A 19657-nucleotide genomic window follows, 5' to 3' on the forward strand; every position below is an offset into this window, starting at 1 on the left:
AATACAACAACCCTGAAGCTGAACACATCGACTTCTGTCATGCCCTTGTTGGAAGCCACGTATTCTGACGACATGTAGTCGAAAATGTATCTTCACATAAAACAAGGCCTTTAAGATCAGCAATGCATCTCCCGCCCTTCAACTGTTTGTATCATCACCGTTTCGAAAATTCTCGTCGACCTGAAGTGCGATGCTTATCTCCTTCAAGCGGTTTCCATCGGCCCCTGTTACCAATGAGCCACAGATCTCCAGGGCATGGAGATCAACAAGATTCGTGCTGCTCAGAGAATGATCAAGCGCCTCCCTCCCTGGAAAAATAGACATCAATTCTGTCATTGCAGATATTGAGAAAATGGATGGTTAAATCAGAAACCATAATGTGGATGATGCTTTTGGACATTTCCTTTCTGCTGGAGCTATTAAGGACTCTTGCAAGTAAAGATCAGTCCGATTCTTTTGACGACATGTATTTCGAACCCCTTTTTGACGAGAATCGAATTAAATCAGTGGGACTTGCAATATTGAAGGACATCCTCGAGCTAGAAAATCAAATTCTCGTGCTCGTCCTTGACCAGATTTTGCAACTGGAGACTGGATTTGAAAAAGAAGCACAAGTTAAGCTATTTGATTTTCTCTTGAACGACACATCTTTGTTTTTCCCGTTCAAATATTTGCAGCTTTCAGGGTTTGAACTCGATTTCTCTTTCATGAGTCGGGAACATTTTCTGGGTTTCTTGCACGGTGTAACCCTCTCTTTCTTTGCCGGTACAAAGTCCGCTTCTTGTGCTTGCAACACCAAACTGAAGGAAAGAGACTTACAAGAGTGCAAGAATACCTTTATAGACTGTAGAAGATGCAGATCAACCACGTCCCATACTAAAAAAATTGTAAAGGACTACACTTGTCATGTGGTGAGAAAATAATTTCAAATTAGACTTTCCTAGTTTGAAAACATTCAACGACAAATGTAATAAAATATTCCAAAGGACTACACTTGTCAGGAATTGCATATTTGACATGCCTATTTTCATGTTTTTAAATTAATGATTGAGATTACTTCAATCATCTTGTATCCTATATTATTGAATACTGATCGTTGATTTTAAAATGATGTTTTGAGACCTCAGAAAAGGGATGCCTTTGGCGTAATTATTGAGATATCTAACTATGAAAATATTCTGCACGTACCAATAGATATGCTGATTGCTTATTTATTATCTGTATACTTTCTTTCAGCGATGTCTCTGTTGCATATGAGTTCTATAATTGTTTTGTAGTTCAATGCCTACAACTCTCAGACTGATTAATATTTATATCTATATGCATAACGGATGTGTGACTATATATTTAAATATATATTATAGTCTTGCAGAATTGATATATATCTTCACTGTTCTATATCTCTTAATTTATATTAACTTTCTTAATATTTATCATCAATCACATATTTACTATCTTGCTATTATAACTGATAGTAATACTGTCATTTATTCTCAACAACATTCCTATATTTTACAGATCAGAGTTTCTTTCTGTATTAATTTACAGTCGGCCTTGCTGTTATATGATGATTGTTAGCATCATAATGTTATCCTTTCCATGTACAATCTATTCCCAAAAATATTCTGAACGGTAACCATCTATTTATATAGTAGTTTGATATTTAATTTTTATTACGTTCGTTATCTTTCTTGCCGTTGCTGAAACTCCTATTCAATGCTAACTCTGTTCTATCTATGTGCTTTCTTTCTTCTAGGTGGTGTGGTATTTTTATCCATGATATCGAAGACTAAAGGAATTTTATAATTTTTTATCCTTTTACTGTTCTATGTGCCCTTCTCGTGGGCATGCTAATTCCAATGTTCTTATATATGTGAACTTCAGTGAAAACCCATGATGTATGGAATGTTCTGTGATGTCTTTCTATAATGCTTAATCTCACCCATTTATTAATACTAATCGACACCTTCATAATTATAAAGTGCTAATTAACAATATTTTATAATAAATTTTAGTATTGCTTAACTTCTCTGAATTGTGTCTTCCATATTTGGCGAATATTTTAGTTGATGACGATAATAGAATTTCTAAGGCGATTCTAATTGTCTTCTTATTTGAATCTTAGTCTTTTGTTTAGTCTAAGAATTTAGGGGTTTCAAGGTAGCCTTTGTGATTGAGAGCCAATAGGATTTCAATCTTAGGCGCCTAATTGGATCCTCCAAACTTGTATGAACACCCAAATTGGTAAGTGTTCCCAATGCCCGCAATGAGTCAATTCTTGAACTTACCCTTGACCATTGATTCCAACACCTTGGAAGGTTTTAATATACTCAAACAAACTTGTTTCAACAGGTTTCTAAACCTCAACCAGAGATTTCGTACATAGACCCACTTTTAGCCCTGAACTAGTCCTATTCAATCTTAGGCGCCTAATTGGATCCTCCAAACTTGTATGAACACCCAAATTGGTAAGTGTTCCCAATGCCCGCAATGAGTCAATTCTTGAACTTACCCTTGACCATTGATTCCAACACCTTGGAAGGTTTTAATATACTCAAACAAACTTGTTTCAACAGGTTTCTAAACCTCAACCAGAGATTTCGTACATAGACCCACTTTTAGCCCTGAACTAGTCCTATTCTTCTATTAGGTCTCAAAAAACTTTTTTTTTTCCTTTTTCACCAAAACTTTCCAAAACATCAAACAAATAAATGAGTGTTCCAAATACCCATTTGGACATATTCTATCTATAAAACACATAGACCCACTAATTCCAACACCTTGGAAGGTTTTAATATACTCAAACAAACTTGATTCAATGGGTTTCTAAACCTCAACTAGGGATTTTGTACACAGACCCACTTTTAGCCCTCAACTAGTCCTATTCTTCTATTAGGTCTCAAAATCTTTTTTTTCCTTTTTCACCAAACTTTCTAGAACATCAGACAAATAAACAACTATTCCAAATACCCATTTGTACATACTCTATCATATAAAAAACTCAAGTGCCCCTCCTTTGGAGCACCAATATGGAAATGGGCAACTTATCACTGTTTTAGGCCTAATTAGGCCACTTTTCCAAAGCAACTATTCTTCAAACCATAGCTACAGGACTTTGCGAGGCAAGGTTGTCTCCTCGAGGTTGGGGAGACTCATGCCTTAGACTCTACCGAGTCCCGCTCGCCCGACTTGCAAGTCCAAGGCGAGGTTGCTCCTCGAGGTTGGGGGACTCGTGTCTCTGACTCAACCGAGTCTTAGGACTCTCAGACTTGCTGAGTGCTGCTTCTAATTGGATCCTCCAAACTTGTATGAACACCCAAATTGGTAAGTGTTCCCAATGCTCACAATGAGTCAATTCTTGAGCTTACCCTTGACCACTGATTCCAACACCTTGGAAGGTTTTAATATACTCAAACAAACTTGTTTCAACAGGTTTCTAAACCTCAACCAAAGATTTCGTACACAGACCCACTTTTAGCCCTAAACTAGTCCTATTCTTCTATTAGGTCTCAAAAAACTTTTTTTTTCCTTTTTCACCAAAACTTTCAAAAACATCAGACAAACAAGTGTTCCAAATACCAGTTTGGACATACTCTATCATATAAAACACACAGAGCCACTAATTCCATCACCTTGGAAGGTTTTAATATACTGAAACAAACTTGATTCAATGGGTTTCTAAACCTCAACTAGGGATTTTGTACACAGACCCACGTTTAGCCCTCAACTAGTCCTATTCTTCTATTAGGTCTCAAAATCTTTTTTCCTTTTTCCCCAAAACTTTCTAAAACATCAGACAAATAAACAACTATTCCAAATACCCATTTGGACATACTCTATCATATGAAAAACTCAAGTGCCCTTCCTTTGGAGCACCAATGCGGAAATGGGCAACTTATCACTATTCTAGGCCTAATTAGGCCACTCTTCCAAAGCAACTATGCTTCAAACCATAGTTATAGGACTTTGTGAGGCAAGCTTGCCTTCCCGAGGTTAGGGAGACTCATGCCTTTGACTCTGTCGAGTCCCACTCGCCTGACTTGCAAGTCCAAGGCGAGGCCGCTCCTCTAGGTTGGGGGACTCGTGTCTCTGACTTGGTCGGGTCTTAGGACTCTCAGACTTGCCGAGTTCTGCTGGTCTAAGAATTAAAAAGATCATTCTACCCCCCCCCCCTTCGAGGTTGGGGGACTTGTGCCTTTGACTCAGCTGAGTCCTAGGGCTCTCAGACTTGCCGAGTCCTACTGGTCTAAGAATTAAAAAGATCATTCTATCACTTGCAAATACAAACAATCGAGAAAAAAGGCTTGAGAGAGGAGTATTGGGGTTTTAGTAGATAGATAGGCTAATCGGTTGGCTCTCATATAACAGTTGCTAATTGTTTGTACCACTTTGTAGCTTGCATCTACACATTGAGAGGAGTTAAAAGAAGCATTTGGAGGAGGCTTCTACAAACTTGAGTTGCATTTCCATTTTTAGAGAACTATGGGGATTATGAGGAGGATGATCATGGTGAGCATGTCATTGAGGTTCATCCTTAGACATAGGGAGAGAGGATGGCTCTAGAGTCTTTCACGACCTATTTTAGGCGTACTCATTGGAGGACACAGGCTACAATGAGCCTTTATTTTGATATATGTTTTGAACTTTTGATTCCATGAGTTGCATATTCCATGGATATTGTAGACATTTGGTAGTGACACTATATTTCTATTACGTTATTATTTAGTTTAACTTTAAGTAATTTCCTTCAAAAATTCGCTTTAATGCTTATGTGATCTATGCAAAGTTGTTTGTGTGTAAAACATCTTCTATCTATCTCAATTATTGTGTGTTTGATGTTAATTGGCTAAATGATGCATCAAAAAACTTTAAATCCTTAAAAATCTTTGAATTTTATGGGTTTTTAATTGCCAAGTTCTTGCCAAGTCCGGATGTTGAGTTCGAGTCCGAGTTTGATTTGGGCTTGTCGAATCTAAGCCAAGTCTAAGGCTTGTAACACTGCTTCAAACTTTGAACTAACACCCCAAACTTGGTACATTATCTTGTCTTATTGCCAAACCAAGGATTTTGGCACTTTTAGACCCAACCACAACTCTTAAGTTGCCCAAACACCAAACCCTTACCAAATCAAGCCAAAAACTAGGGTCTTCTTAAACAACTTGTCAAAACTTACTTCCATAACAAAAGGGCTATCAATTCACCTTCACATTCACATGCCCAAACATAATATGTAAAGACAACACCCCCTTCTTAGGCTAGTTTTGCTAGTGCTATACACATGGAATCAAATTTAGTGCATTTCAGCAAGTTAACTATTCATTTCTTTAATGATCACCAACCAAAACTTGTTTTCTGTATTACATAGGGTTAGTAGACATTAAAATACATTGTATAGGGCCCATTTTACAAGTAACATAGGACAAACATAAAGTTGAATGGCCCTATGCTCCCATTGGTCTCTCAAATCAGTTAAGTTCCCAATGCTTAATCTCTGTTTGTGATGACTTCATTGGTGTGCATTTTTATGGATATCAAATTGTCCATGGGCTTGAAAAGCCCATACAACTACTAAAACCTGTTTAACTATCATTACCCACCAAGAACCAACTAATCATTGGTATTTGAAAATTCAAATTTCAATAACTTAATGAATTCTTAAGCCCTTGAAATTTTGCTTATGGTCTTATTTTGACCTTATTACAACATTGAACTACTCTAGAACCCTTTTAAACCCTTACACATCAAATATTTCTTAATTACATCATTTTGATCCAATGGTCCCTTCAGGACCATTAGGACAATTGATTCTATTGTTTGAGTTATTACATCGAAGGGCCATAATTGGCTTTAAAATTTCATAATTGGGTCTACATGATCCAAAGAAATGTTCATTCCTCTTTGACGTCTTTATGGTTGATCTTGTTCCATTGGTTGCCTCTCCACCACTTTGGAAATGGTTCCATAGATCATTGTACAAAGATAGTGCCTCAATTAGAAGTCACCCTAGAGAAATTTTTATGTGGTAGATATTCAAAATGGTATTATCCTAGGAATGCCATGATAAACTCCTTAGGGCGATTAACAATGGATAGCCCAAATTTAGAAATCTGCTTCAAATATGAGGAGCAAGAAACTACACTAAAGGGATTGACAAATGGCTCCCTAAAGATAGTCTCTTGTAAAAAAATGGCAAAAGATTCTCAATATGGCCAAGGAGAATGGATCGCACAATGTATGATTTTAGATAAATCCAACCCACAAGGACAAACTACCCATGTAGATATCCAACCCATATTGAAAAGATTCAAACAAAACTTTGAAGTTATTCCCCTAGGGCTTCTTCCAAAAAGAGGATTTGAACATTCTATATAGACAACCCTAGAAATTCAAAGAAGAGATCGAAAAAACAATCAAGGAGTTGTTAGAGATGGTGCATATCCAATGCAACAGTAGTCCATTCGCATAATTAGTAGTACTAGTCAAAAGTATGATGACACTATGAGAATGTGTATTGATTATAGATCCCTAAATAAAAAGCCTACAAAAATAAGATATCTTATTCCTATTATGAGTAATTGGTAAATATTTGCTTGTTATTAGCGAAGTTTGAGAGGTCAATATATACAAAAGAATGAACAATGTTTCTTTAGGAAACAGTCGTAAAGAATAGAAACATTCTATTCTAGATAAGGAAACTAAATATTACAACCATTTTAGTATTTACAGTAGATTACAATAAATAACCATTAAATAATAATAAATAATAATAGAAACTATCTATTATCGTAATACAATAGATTACAATAGATAACCATTAAATAATAATAAATAACAATAGAAACTATTTATTATCGTAATACCCCCTATTAATGGTTAATCTATCCACAACACCAAGCTGTCCTTTGAATTGGACAAACTTATCTAGACCAAGAGGCTTGGTGAGAATGTCTGCAGTCTGATCCGCTATAGGAATCCATTGCAAGAAAATTGTCTTGTCTTCAACCAACTGCCATATGTAGTGACAATGAACATCCACATGCTTGGTTCGTTCATGGAAGACTAGATTTCAGGCTAACTTGATAACACCTTGGTTATCAACAAACAAAGTTGTCGGGCCTGCTTGTGACATTTGCATATCCCCAAGCATCTGATGAAGCCAAACAACTTCACAATCTGCCTTGATTGTCCCTCTATATCTAGCCTTAGTGGAGGAGAGAGAAATGACCTATTGCTTCGTATTGGTCCATGTGATGGCACTAGAATCCAAATCCAAATTGAACACATATCCATAAGTTGACTTTTTATTATCAACAAAACCTGCCTAGTCTGAATTTGTGAACCCACTGACTTTATGAAATGGACTCTAAGAGTAAAGAAGTCCATAATCAGTAGTACCCTTTACATAACGAATCACATGCTTTGTTGTCATCCAATGATCAACCTTAGGAGCTGTCATAAAATGTGAGATGTAGCTGACTACGAAGTTGATATCAGGTCTAGTGGTAGAGAGGTAGATGAGGCTGCCTGCTAGTTGCCCTTATGTAGTATCATCAATTAGAGGAGAATTAGACTTGGTTGATAACTTCATACCTTTCTCTATGGGTGTAGATATAGGCTTGCAATCCTGCATATAAAACTTGTCTAATAGAGCCCTGACATATTTGGATTGAGAAATGAATATCCTAGTAGACTGTTCCCAAACCTTAACACCTAGGCAATAATGCATGAGCTCAAGGTCAGTCATATCGAAAGACTAGCCTAAACTCTGTTTTGATTCCTTGAATGAAAGATGTCGAACTTCTAGTGATGATCAAATCATTCACATAAATGATAGAAGGATGTCACTGTCAATAGTCTTGATATAGAAATTTGAGTTTGAAGAACTCCACTTGAAGTCTTGATCACTAAGGTACTTATCAATTTTCATGTACCATCCTAGGGGCTTGCTTCAAATCATAGAGAGCTTTCGCCAGCCATGTAGACCTCTTCTTGTAGGTCATCATTCAGGAAAACATTCTTGATGTCCATCTGATGGACCTTCCAACCAAATTGGGCTGCCATGGCTAGGACTAATATGATTGTGCTCATTTTTGTAGTAGGAGCAAAGATCTCATAACCAATGCATTGACTCTGAGAAAAGCCTTTTTCAACTAAACGAGCTTTGTACTTATACAAAGTACCATCAGACTTGTAATTGAATTTTGTAAATCCATTTTCAGCCAATGGGTTTCTTCTCTAGTGGAAGACCAAAAAGGACCCAAGTGTTATTCTTTTGCAAGCTCTGGTGTTTAGATGTCATGGCCTATTCCCACTCTGGAATTCCTTTTGCCACAGAATATGTTTTAGGTTCAAAAACACTGCGAATGTTGGCCATGAAAGCAAAGTTAACAGACTCTGTAGGTTTGCTATTTTTTGAACAGTTCTTCCATCAATGAGCTCATCATCTTGAAGATCAGCAAGTGTCTTAGACCACCACTTAGGCCGGAGAGGAGAATGACCAACATTAGTATCAGGAGATGCTCCATGATCAGGTTCCTTATTAGAAGAATTGAGATCGAATTCAGGGGAAGCATCTACATATCTAGGTGATTCTGTAGGAGAAACTAGAGGTGTCTGTACAAGAATCACTGGTATAACTCAAGTTGTAGGAGTTGCTGGAGCCTTTCCATCAGGTGGACCTAATGGAAACCGAACTCCCAAATCATGAGCCTTAATAGGCTAGTTTGCTAGATTAGGAACGAGAGAAATAGGCATGAATGGTCCTTGTTGCTCATCAAAGACTACATCACCAATGTACAGGAGACTAAATGTCTCAGCGTCGATCAAGCGGTAGGCTTTGTGAAGACTATTGTATCCAGCAAGCATGAGTTTCTGACTCTTGGCATCCAACTTGTTGTGAGATGCATCAGGGATCCAAACAAAAGCAAGAGAGCCAAAAACCTCCAAGTGATTGATTTTGGACTTGCAACTTAACCAGGCCTCTTCCAAAGTCTTACCTTTGACTGCCACTATGGGTGACTTGTTCAAAAGATAAACTACGGTGTTAACTGCTTCTGCCCAAAACTTCTTTAGAACATGTGTGTGTTCGAGCATAGGTCGTGCTATCTCAGTGATTGTTCAGTTCCAACGTTTAACTACACTGTTCTATTGTGGTGTGTGGGGTGTGGTTATCTGGCGCTTGATGCCATGAGTATCACAGAAGCTAGAGAATTCATTCGAACAAAATTCCCCTTGGACTCTTTTTCAACTAAAGGTTTAAACTTCTTAAATACAATAAATGCTTTGGATTTCTTTTTAAGAAAATATACCCACACTTTTCTACTAAAATCATTAACAAACAATAGAAAATACCTAGACCCAAGAATAGAAAGAGTGGCCATAAACAAGCTGAAGTACCTGAGAAGCTTGCCATGAATCGTCGCTAGTGAAAGGTGTTCAATTTTTCTTCCTAGCTTGGCATGCATCACAAACTCCAAGCTATTGAATCTAAATCTCTGACAATCCAAGGACAAGCTCTTCCCTAGCAAGCTAAGAGAGATAATGCACATTAAAGTGCTCATACCGCTAATGCCAAAGTGTGCTGACATAAGATCGCCAAGCAGCCATAGCTAAGTCTGAAGAATTACCAAAATCAGCAAGTTTAAAAAGATCATGATCATCAAGACCCACTGCAATAATAGACTGAGTTGCCTTATCAGTGATGGTGCATTGATGTGAATTGAAGGTGACATGCAACTTGGAGAGTGTTGTAGCAACTGACTAACTGAGAGTAGATTTAGTTCCATCCTTGGAACGTAGTACTCATCAAAGAAAATGAGATTCCTCCAAGATTGAATCTGAATGTTGCCTTTGCTGACAACGGTGTACTCTTCCCCTCCACCAAAAATAATAGAAGCTCTTTTCGAGCAAGATGAGAGAGATAATGCACATTTAAGTGCGCTTACCGTTGATGCCAAAATGTGCTGACAAAACACCACCGAGAAGCCATAGCTAAGTCTTGAGAATCACCAAAATCAATAAGCCTAAAAAGACCATGATCATCAAGACCAACTACAACAATAGACCGAGTTGCCTTATCAGTGATGGTGCATTGATGTGAATTGAAGGTGACATCCAACTTGGAGAGTGTCGGAACAACTGACTAACTGAGAGTAGATTTAGCTCCATCCCTGGAACATAGTACACATTGAGGAAAATGAGATTCCTCCCAGAAGACTGAATCTAAATGTTGCCTTTGCCGACAACTATGTACTCTTCCCCTCCACCAAAAATAATAGAATTTGAATATGGCTAGTAGTCAGTGAATCTCTTCGGTGGGTGAAATGACGAGAGACACTTGAATCAATGTACGAGGCAGACCTCTTCACATGATTTGTAGGTCTTTAGCCATAAAGGCATAAAAAACAAATTCTGTCTGCTCGATGTGCTCTGCAAGTTCACTTTGGGCTACAAACTAGATTGCTTAGCTTGAGCAGCTAAACGTTTCTAACATTCAACCTTCATGTGACCATACTTGTGGCAGTAGTTACATTGAATGTTCCTTTTCTTGGAGCCTTCTGATGCTTGTGCAGAGGACTTCTGCTGAGAAGATTGTTGTGAATGAGACTTGCCTTTATCCTTCCAAAAAGATTTAGCATCAAAGGCTTTCTCTATGGAGGTTGAGCTACAACTGCTACCAAATTGTTGTTTCCATCGATCTTGCAGAAGTAGAAGTATGCAGAGATCTGTGAACTTCAGCTCAACACTAGTAGAAGTGATGTTGAGAGTCTCGATAAAATGCTCATAGGACTTGGGTAAACTCCTGAGAGTTATGACCTCAATGTCCTCTTCCTCCATCTTGCGTCCAATGGCAAGCAATTTATTGCGGATTTCCTAAATCCTATTTAGGTGTTCCTGGAGCAATTTTCGCTCATCCATGATAATAGAAAACAAAGTGTTCTTGGAAAAGAAGGCTCTGCTTTTGTTTGAAGTCTCATGAAGTTTCTTGAGATGCTCCCATATCTCGGCAATTGATTTGCCGAATGGAATTTGAAGGAGCTGATCATCAGCTACAGATAATTTGAGAAGCTTCACCATCTTTCGATTATTCTGATCCCATGTAATCTGATTAGGACCAACTTGAGCAGGTTGAGCTGTAGTACCCAGAACCACTTGATTGCTGCTACGATATTCAAAGATGGTTATAGCATCCGCTGTTTCCACGTACCATAATTGCAATCGTTGAATGTCTGATTTCCCTTGAGCATAATATTAGTCAGATATGTCATATTACGTTTTTTAGTAAAAAAGCATGATAATCTATGAAGGCACATGCTTCAAGGCAAAAAATAGACGACCTAGAAAAAATGAAGAGAGCTCGAAAAACTTAGAAAGAATATGTTGTTGGACTCTAGATTCGCTGGGTCAAAAATCAAGGCACCCAAAAAATGGACAACCCAGTTGAGATCTCGAAAAACCCACCAAGAATATGTAATTTTTTTTCCATTAGGTACACAAAATTAGGGTTTTGAGCAAAAACGACCTTGGTTGTAAAAAATCCCAAAATAGTGGCGGATTGGCAAAAAATAATGTTGATTCTGGGCGCTAATCTGGTGTTGAGAGTTTAAGAAACTCTAGATGTCACCCAAGACCCTAGATGTCACCCAAGCAACTTAAAACACCACAAAATAAACTGGAAATCCCGTCCAAAACCATAGGCATAAACTGGATGCAGCAATTGCCAGAAAATGCGAGTATTTTGGCGTCAAAATATTGCAAATCGGGACAAAACATGGCATTAGTACAGATGCAATTTGCAGTAAAAAAGCATCAAGGTAATGCTTGAGAAAAACCAACGACTTTGGAAACCTTGCAGAGGCTAAAAATGGCAATTTCAAAAAAATACGATTTGTCGCAAGAAACCCTAGCCAAACCAGAGCTTTTGGAAGCAGATATGCATGAAAATAATTTCAAAAAAAGGTTTCTAATTTCGACCAAGAAATTATATTTATTTTCAAAAAAAATAGAGTATTGGCTTTGATAACATATTACAAAGTAATTGGTAAATGTTTGCTTGTTATTAATAAAGACCGAGAGGAGAATGAATGATATTTCCTTAGGAAACAATTGTAAAGAATAGAAACATTCTATTCTGGATACAGGAAACTAAATATTAGAAACATTCTAATATTTATAGTAGATTACAGTAGATAATCATTAAATAATAATAGAAACTATCTGTTATCATAATTATTCCCAAGATTGATGAAATAATGGATGAGTTGCACAAAACATGTTATTTTTCAAAAACTGATCTATGCTCTGGATGCCATCAAATAAGAATGAGGAAAGAGGATGTACCCACAATCGCCTTCAAGTGCGAAATTCCTTGTCCTCCTGATTGGGCTCAACAATGCACTGACAACTTTCCAATCATGTATGAAACACATATTTCAACAATAGTTAAGGAAATCCCTACTAATATTCTTTGATGACATACTTATCTAGAGTAAAACATGAGAAGAGCATCCGATATATTGAAGAAGTTCTGAAAATTTTGGAAATATAATCACTATATGCCAAAAACTTGAAATGTGAATTTTGGCTAGAAGAGATTATATAGTCAGGGCACAAAATTAGGGCTAAGGGGGTAAGTGTGGATGAAGAGAAAATCAAAGCCATCAAAGAGTGGCTAAGACACAAAACCTTGACCTAATAGAGGGTTTGTAGGGTTATGTAGCTACTACTAATGTTTTTGTAAAAGGGTTATTCAAAATTGCAGCCACCCTCAAAGATTTGATATAGAAGAGAGGTTTTATATAAAATGATGGGGCCCAACAGGCTTTGAGAAACTCAAGGCCTCACCATGCCTTTTGAGTTATAATGTGATACATTAGGAGAAGGTATTGGGACAATGCTCATGCAAGGGAAACATCCAATAGCTTTTGAAATTTGTAAGCTCCATGTAGAGAAGTATTGTTCCATGTAAGGGAATGTTAACTATAATGCATGCCTTAGCCTTAGGAAATTTTTGAAGATTAGTTTGTGGGAGATTCAATGTGAAGACATATCATAACATCTTGGGGTGCTTTTTGAATTAGAAAGAACTTAATTATAGACAACAAAAATGGATGAGCAATGTCCAAGCCTATGACTTTGATATAAAATATGTAGAAGAGATAAAGAATGAAGCTGCTGGTGCTCTTTCTAAGCAGTCTCACATCGACAGTATCACCTACATCTCAAAATATTGGAAAGCATGAATCATAGCACATAATGTCAAGGACCCCAAGCAAGGGAAATATTAGAGGGTAATTTACCCAATGAAGACTTCAAGGTCAGGGATGACATCTTTCTTTACAAAGGAAGGCTATACTTGACTCCTCAATCAAAAACTAATTGCAAAATTCTAAGAGAGTATCATGATACCCCATTAGCAGGACATAAAGGCTACTATAAAACATATAAGCGCATTAAAGAGAAACATTCCTGGAAAGGGTTGAAAAAGGATATGTAAAAATGTGTACAAGAATCCATGACTTGCCAACAGAATAAGATAGAACTAACACAACCAATAGGGTTACTACAACTATTACCTATTTCAAACCTAAATTGGGAGAGCATATCGATGGATTTCATAATAGGATTTCCAAGAATCTAAGGAAAGGATAGTATCTTCGTGGTAGTAGATAGACACGCATAGAATGCTCATTTCTTTGCCATCGCTACAGAATAGAAGGCACCCTAGATATAAAAGTTATTATTTATAGAAGTATTTCGACTCTATTTACTTCCTTAATATATTGTTAGTGATAGGGATAGCAAATTCCTTAGCAAATTTTGGCAAGAACTCTTCCGCCTATTAAGAACATTTTTAACTCCTAGTACAAGTTATCATCCACAAACTAATGGGAAGATAAAGGTTGTAAAGAAGTGGTTAGAAGGATATCTAAGGAACTATGTTATAGGACAACAAAATGCTTGGATTAAGTGGCTACACTTAGAAGAATATTGCTACAATGCTACTCATCATATGTCAATATGAATGAGCCCATTTAAGCCACTATATGGGTACGAGGCTACATCTTTTGGAAGTCTTATCACCCGAGAAAGCAAAGCACGATATGCAGAACATTTCTTAAGGCAAAGTGTAGATATCATCAAGATCCTAAAAGAGAATCTACACCAAGCTCATAACCAATAGAAGATCTATGTAGACAGGAAACACATAGAAAGATCTATTGCAGTTATAGATTTAGTATTTTTGCAGTTACAACCATGTAAGCAATCTTTGATTAAGTAAAATGGGGCATGAACGACTATAAAAAGTACCAAGAAAGATTGGGGAAGTAGCTTATGAGAATTATCTTCCTAAGGATAGTAAGATTCATGTGTTCCACATCTACTAACTTAAGAATGTCTTAGGGCATTACCTCCCTTGGATGATGAAGGTCAACTTACATTGGTACCTGAGGTTAGTTCTAGACACTTGAGAAAGGAAAATGAGAAACAAAACTATTACTGAGTTTCTAATCGAGTGGAAAAATCTACCAAGAATAGATGCCACTTGGGAGAAAGAAGTCCTCAAGATTATTGAGGAAAAGTAAATGTAGGATGGAGGAACTACAAAGAACCTCTCAATTAAGATGTGAAGGAACCCATGTAATGTACATAATTATGAATTTAATCAATATTTTATTATATGATTTGTTCTTCCTTACCTTTATTTAATGATTCTAATAAACAACATTATTTATTCAATAAATAATATTAAAATTATTATAATGTTTTTCTCGGTAGTATTAGTAGTGTTTTTATTGAATTACTGAATTTTACATCTTCAAATGAGTTTATAAATTCACACTAAAAAAATATCTCCCACCCAACCAACCGAGAATATCAGATAATTCAAGTTGGTTCACTTGTGCACCCCCACCAAAAAACCCTTACTTAACCCTTGTGATTGCATTAGTGAGCCACCAATATTGGTTAATTACAATTTTGCAAACAAAATTAAGCCCTAATTACAAACTCCATTAACATACTTTTCAGACTAGGTAGGGCAATCCAAACATTGCAAAACGAGACATCAAACATTACAATTCAGAATTTAACCGGAAGAAAAATGCCCTCATTGTGTTGGTTGTCATTCATGAGCTCGCTCGCCTGTCATTTCCATCTGCATCCATTGATGCCTCATCATCTACTCTCACCTTACCCTCTGCAACACCTTCCCAACTAGCTTGGCAATCCACACAGTCCTTCTTAGCAGCCCCAAATTCCACGCGTTTCCTCTTTGGTGTGATCTTTGTCTCCTGGGGACTTCTGAGTGTTTAGGCTTTCGGTTTGCCTCAAATGTTCGATTTCTTCATCCAATTCTCTAATGCCTGGAACACAAAGAGTCTTTGTCCAACCCTTTCTTGCCTCCTTGATTTTGCTATGCTATTTCCCTTCCTCAAACCGCCATATAAAGGGTGTGTACTTTGCATCCTCTATCATTTTTATCTGGATCGGGTCATCTACAAAATTCACTCCGACCACTGGTTGTGCCCTTGCAAGCAAGGGATCTAAATCCCCTAAGAAATCTACTAGAACAATTGCATTCATAACGAATCTTACCACAAGCATTGAAGCCCCTATGCTATTATCATCGAGAAAATGTATGAGTTTGTTTAGAGTTGATTTTTCAACTTATTAAAAGTTTCTTCCAGTAACACAAGCACATTCCAAAATAGTGTTTAGTGCACAAACTTGAAAAGATCCTTCAATCTTCACATGATCATTGGTCGATGGAATAGGTTCAGTTGTTTCTTTGGCTGCAAGGTGAACAAAGTCTCCATTATAGCCGCTCTTCCGTTTGCTGTGATCATAAAAAGGATAATGTTGGAATATTTTTCCTCATTGAATTCGTGGTGGTGGTGAACATGGAGGCTAGCGAGAGATGGTTGCAAGAGAAGTGGTTGATGAAGTAGATGCCTATGGATGGCCACACCCTTGCAACATGACATCAAATAGGCAAGAGCTTTGGTAGCTTGAGAAAAGTACGACATGAATTTCTCTTTCGCTCAATTTGCTGGTCTTCCACAAGGCACCTATATAATTTGATCATACCGACATTGAAGAGTGGAGCATCTATATAATTTAATTATACCAATATTGAAGAGTGGAGAACCTATATAATTTAATTATAGTGATATTGAAGAATGAATAACCTATATTTTTTATCATAGTGATATTGAAGAGCAGAGTATCCTAGGCACTCCAATTATTCGATATTTTAAAATATTTGAATTGGTTTTAAAATAAAAATAATTCAACATATCATTTATTAATTAATAAGTTAAATTCAAAAGTTTGAACATATCTATACTGCAATAGTTTATATATGCCGCTTTATTCAAATTTAATAATATTGTTTTATTTTTAATAATTATTTTTTGTGTTAAACATTAATATTAATATTAATTTTAAGTTTAATATAATATTTTCATTTTAATAATTAATAAAATTGACTATATTGTTTTATAATATAATTTGTTCATAAACGTAGTTAGCAATGTTAAGCAATTTTAGCAATTCAATAGATTATTTGTAGATTTTTAAAATTGAAATTTAAGTAAGATGAATTTATTTGTTGATTTTTTTCAAATTTTTATCCTTATTGAACTTCATCTGAAATTTTATTGTCGTTGAACTCTAATTTGAATTTAAACTTTGTGACTTAGCTTGCATGAGAATCAAACACAAAATTGTCGTTTTAACATGGTTTTGCAACCGTTATTGTATTTGTTAGTGTAGATAATTATTATTGACGCTTTGCTTAAGTTTACATAGGATAAATGCATTATTTTATTATTTCTTAGGTTAGACATTAGGAGTTTACGTACTCATTTGAGTTGTCTGTTGACAACACTGGAGTAGGCAACTCTAATTCAGCACATGGTGTCTACAACACTAGAGTTTGCATAATTAACTGAGTTATCATGTAGACAACACAGTTATTCGCACTCCTATTTTAGCACATGGTGTCTACAACATAATTTTGCATGCTACACCTTTGTAGGCTTACCCTCTCATCTTCGCACTTACTCCTGTGCTTAATGGAGGATAACGCACACCTGGTGGACATGTGCCTAGTTGTATGACTTATCATGTCGCTGATTCCTAGGCATTCTAGAAGCATTCCAGAGGCCTTTATATACAGGCACTCCTAGTGTACTTTCACAACATTGAATTGAATACATATGGATATTCTGATCATGCTCTTTTGGTCTACTGTTGTGCTTGTGCTTGAGTTTCTTGATCTTGGGTGATTTTGCCTTAAGGAAAATTCTTACATGGTATCAGAGCTATACCAAATTCTTATATGGTGTCAGAGCTTGGGGAGATTCTATTCACATAGCCGTTTGAGACCATTCTTGCTTTAGCACCTCGACCCAGATTTGGAGAATCCATAGATATTGAGAGCATCTAGAGCCAAAGTAAGTGGACTTCACTATTGCGTCCAAAATGTCGATTCGGTGAAAATCGACTATAAATTCACCTATATTGGGCAATAGTCGAATTTGAGGCAAATTTTTTTTGCAAATTGTCAACCCAAAGGCCCGATTTGCGAAATTGGTATTGATCATTTCAGATCTATACATTTAATTTTTAGATCTGCATTTTTTTCATTTGCATCTCTACAATTTTTTTCGGAATTTTTTTTGGCCATCAGGCCAGTAGGAGAGATTTTTTGTAGGTAAAGATTGAAGCTTGCTGGTGCAAATTAGATATTTGCATCACATTCAGAAGGTCAAAAAACCCTCAAATCGGATTTTGTTTCATCTAAATCGGACATTTGAAGCCAAATCTAGAGCCATTTGTTTTTGGGAGGCACGATGGCGGCGATTCAGGAAAAATAATAACAGAGGTGATTTTCAAACAGCAATATCTCCCTCATCTGAACTCCTTTTTGCGAGCAATTTTTTTTGTTTTGGTCTACACATTGGTGCAGGTGGTTTGAGATCTCTGTTCCTTAATTTTTTTGCGTCTCGCAAATCTCAATTTTTGCAACCTCAAATGCTTAGCATGGGCTCATCTGGACTCCAAATTAGGTTCTGTTTTTTTTGAAAGTGAATATTTTTTTGTCTACTTTCCAGATCTGCAATCAGATTATAGGCTTCTGTGGACAGAAATACTACCTTCAGAAATAGGCCCTAAATTGGCAAGTGGCTATAAAGTGCCTGAATCATCCATTAGGGGGGGTTTCTTTGATTCTCTCTTGCATTTTGGTGGGTGCATACATTTATTGATCTCATGGAGTCTTGTCACATATGTTAGTCTAATATAAGATTGAAGTTGACACCGAGGAACTATCAGAAATGGAGTGCTTTAATGTTTGATAATCTAAGAGAACATCAGGAAGTGTTTCCTTATCTTTGCTCGAAGATATTGCCACCTAATCCTAATTGGGCAGATCATCTTCATCTTCTTATTCACTTTATGTATAATTTTATGAGTAAGGAATCTTTTGCTCCTCTTCGAATGTGATGGAGCCTAAAATTTAATCTCCATTATTGATCATGATAATTGAAACATGAAGTTGGAAATGATGGATGAGGAACTACACACTTTAGCTGAGTGATCTATAGTATTGACTTATGAGTCTTCTTATCCTGATAGATCTCCATGTGGACTTCTAAACCATTTGATAGCTGTGTAGAATCACAACAGATAGTGAGTCAGAACTAAAATATAAAGATTATATCAGAATACGAAAATCAATCATTAATGTCTTTGACAGGGTATGGTATGATCCTTGTGCTGCCAAGACTAGAATGTGGTGGTCCTCCATAAATTCTGAGTGGTCATTAGATATTTAAATTGACAAAAATTGAAGGGGCTGTTAAACATTTGCCAAGTTTTAAACTTTTGAAGTTAGTCGGGATTTCCAGAGGATCTTGAGGGCACGTACTAGACACACCTGTTCTAAGGTTGGGCAACAGGTTAAGCGATGAAATGAAGCAATGGAACATGACTAGTGTGAACAGACACTATACAGTGTTCGAAGTTGAAGTATGCAGAAACAGCAAGAGGAAAACAACAGAATTTTGCATCATGGTTTTGAGACACCAAATGTGAAGCGTGAGTGTTGTCTTTGTCCTGTCGAAGGTGGCACTTTGAAACTTACTCCTACCAGTCAATTGGTGCATATCACTTCTGCCTGGTTTGCTTGTGAAATGTTACTTCCAAGTGAGGAAATCATAGAACTCGCTGATGGCATCTTGAGTATACAAACGAAATCTTTCCTCTAGTAAAATCCTGCTCAGATATGGCAAAGATAAAATGCATAAATGGCACCTGTGAGAAATTCTTGAGCAATGAACGCCTTGAAATAGCTAGTCAAACATAAAACTGTGAAAGCCTGGTTTTCAAATGATAATGGTGACTGCACAAGTCATTACCGGTGCAAGCTATTGTTATTGTGAACAGGAGTAAAGACCATGTGCGGTCAAAGTATAGAGAGGAGCTTCAGACTGGACAGTAGAGTTGAGCTGCGGGACATTGGAAGTCCTCATATGCATATGAAGACATATATGTATGCACTGTGAATGGTGGGTGTTGCTGGTATGAGAAATATAACCAAAACAGTTGTAACCTACCCCAATGGTGCCGTTCAAATTCTCGAGTCAGTCAC

General features: G+C 36.7%; 1 protein-coding gene and 1 pseudogene across 2 annotated transcripts in view; both read left to right on the plus strand.

The window, feature by feature from the left end:
- The window catches only part of LOC149569217 (ARM repeat superfamily protein), a 280021-nt gene that overhangs the window by 7524 nt on the left and 252840 nt on the right, over positions 1 to 19657 (plus strand). The window lies entirely within an intron of this gene.
- Positions 11 to 19507, plus strand: LOC149569218 (uncharacterized; annotated as a pseudogene).

Source organism: Cupressus sempervirens, chromosome 3, assembly GCF_028749045.1.
Source record: "Cupressus sempervirens isolate cs-2001-9-10 chromosome 3, ASM2874904v1, whole genome shotgun sequence".
In the NCBI taxonomy this organism is placed as follows: Eukaryota; Viridiplantae; Streptophyta; class Pinopsida; order Cupressales; family Cupressaceae; genus Cupressus; species Cupressus sempervirens.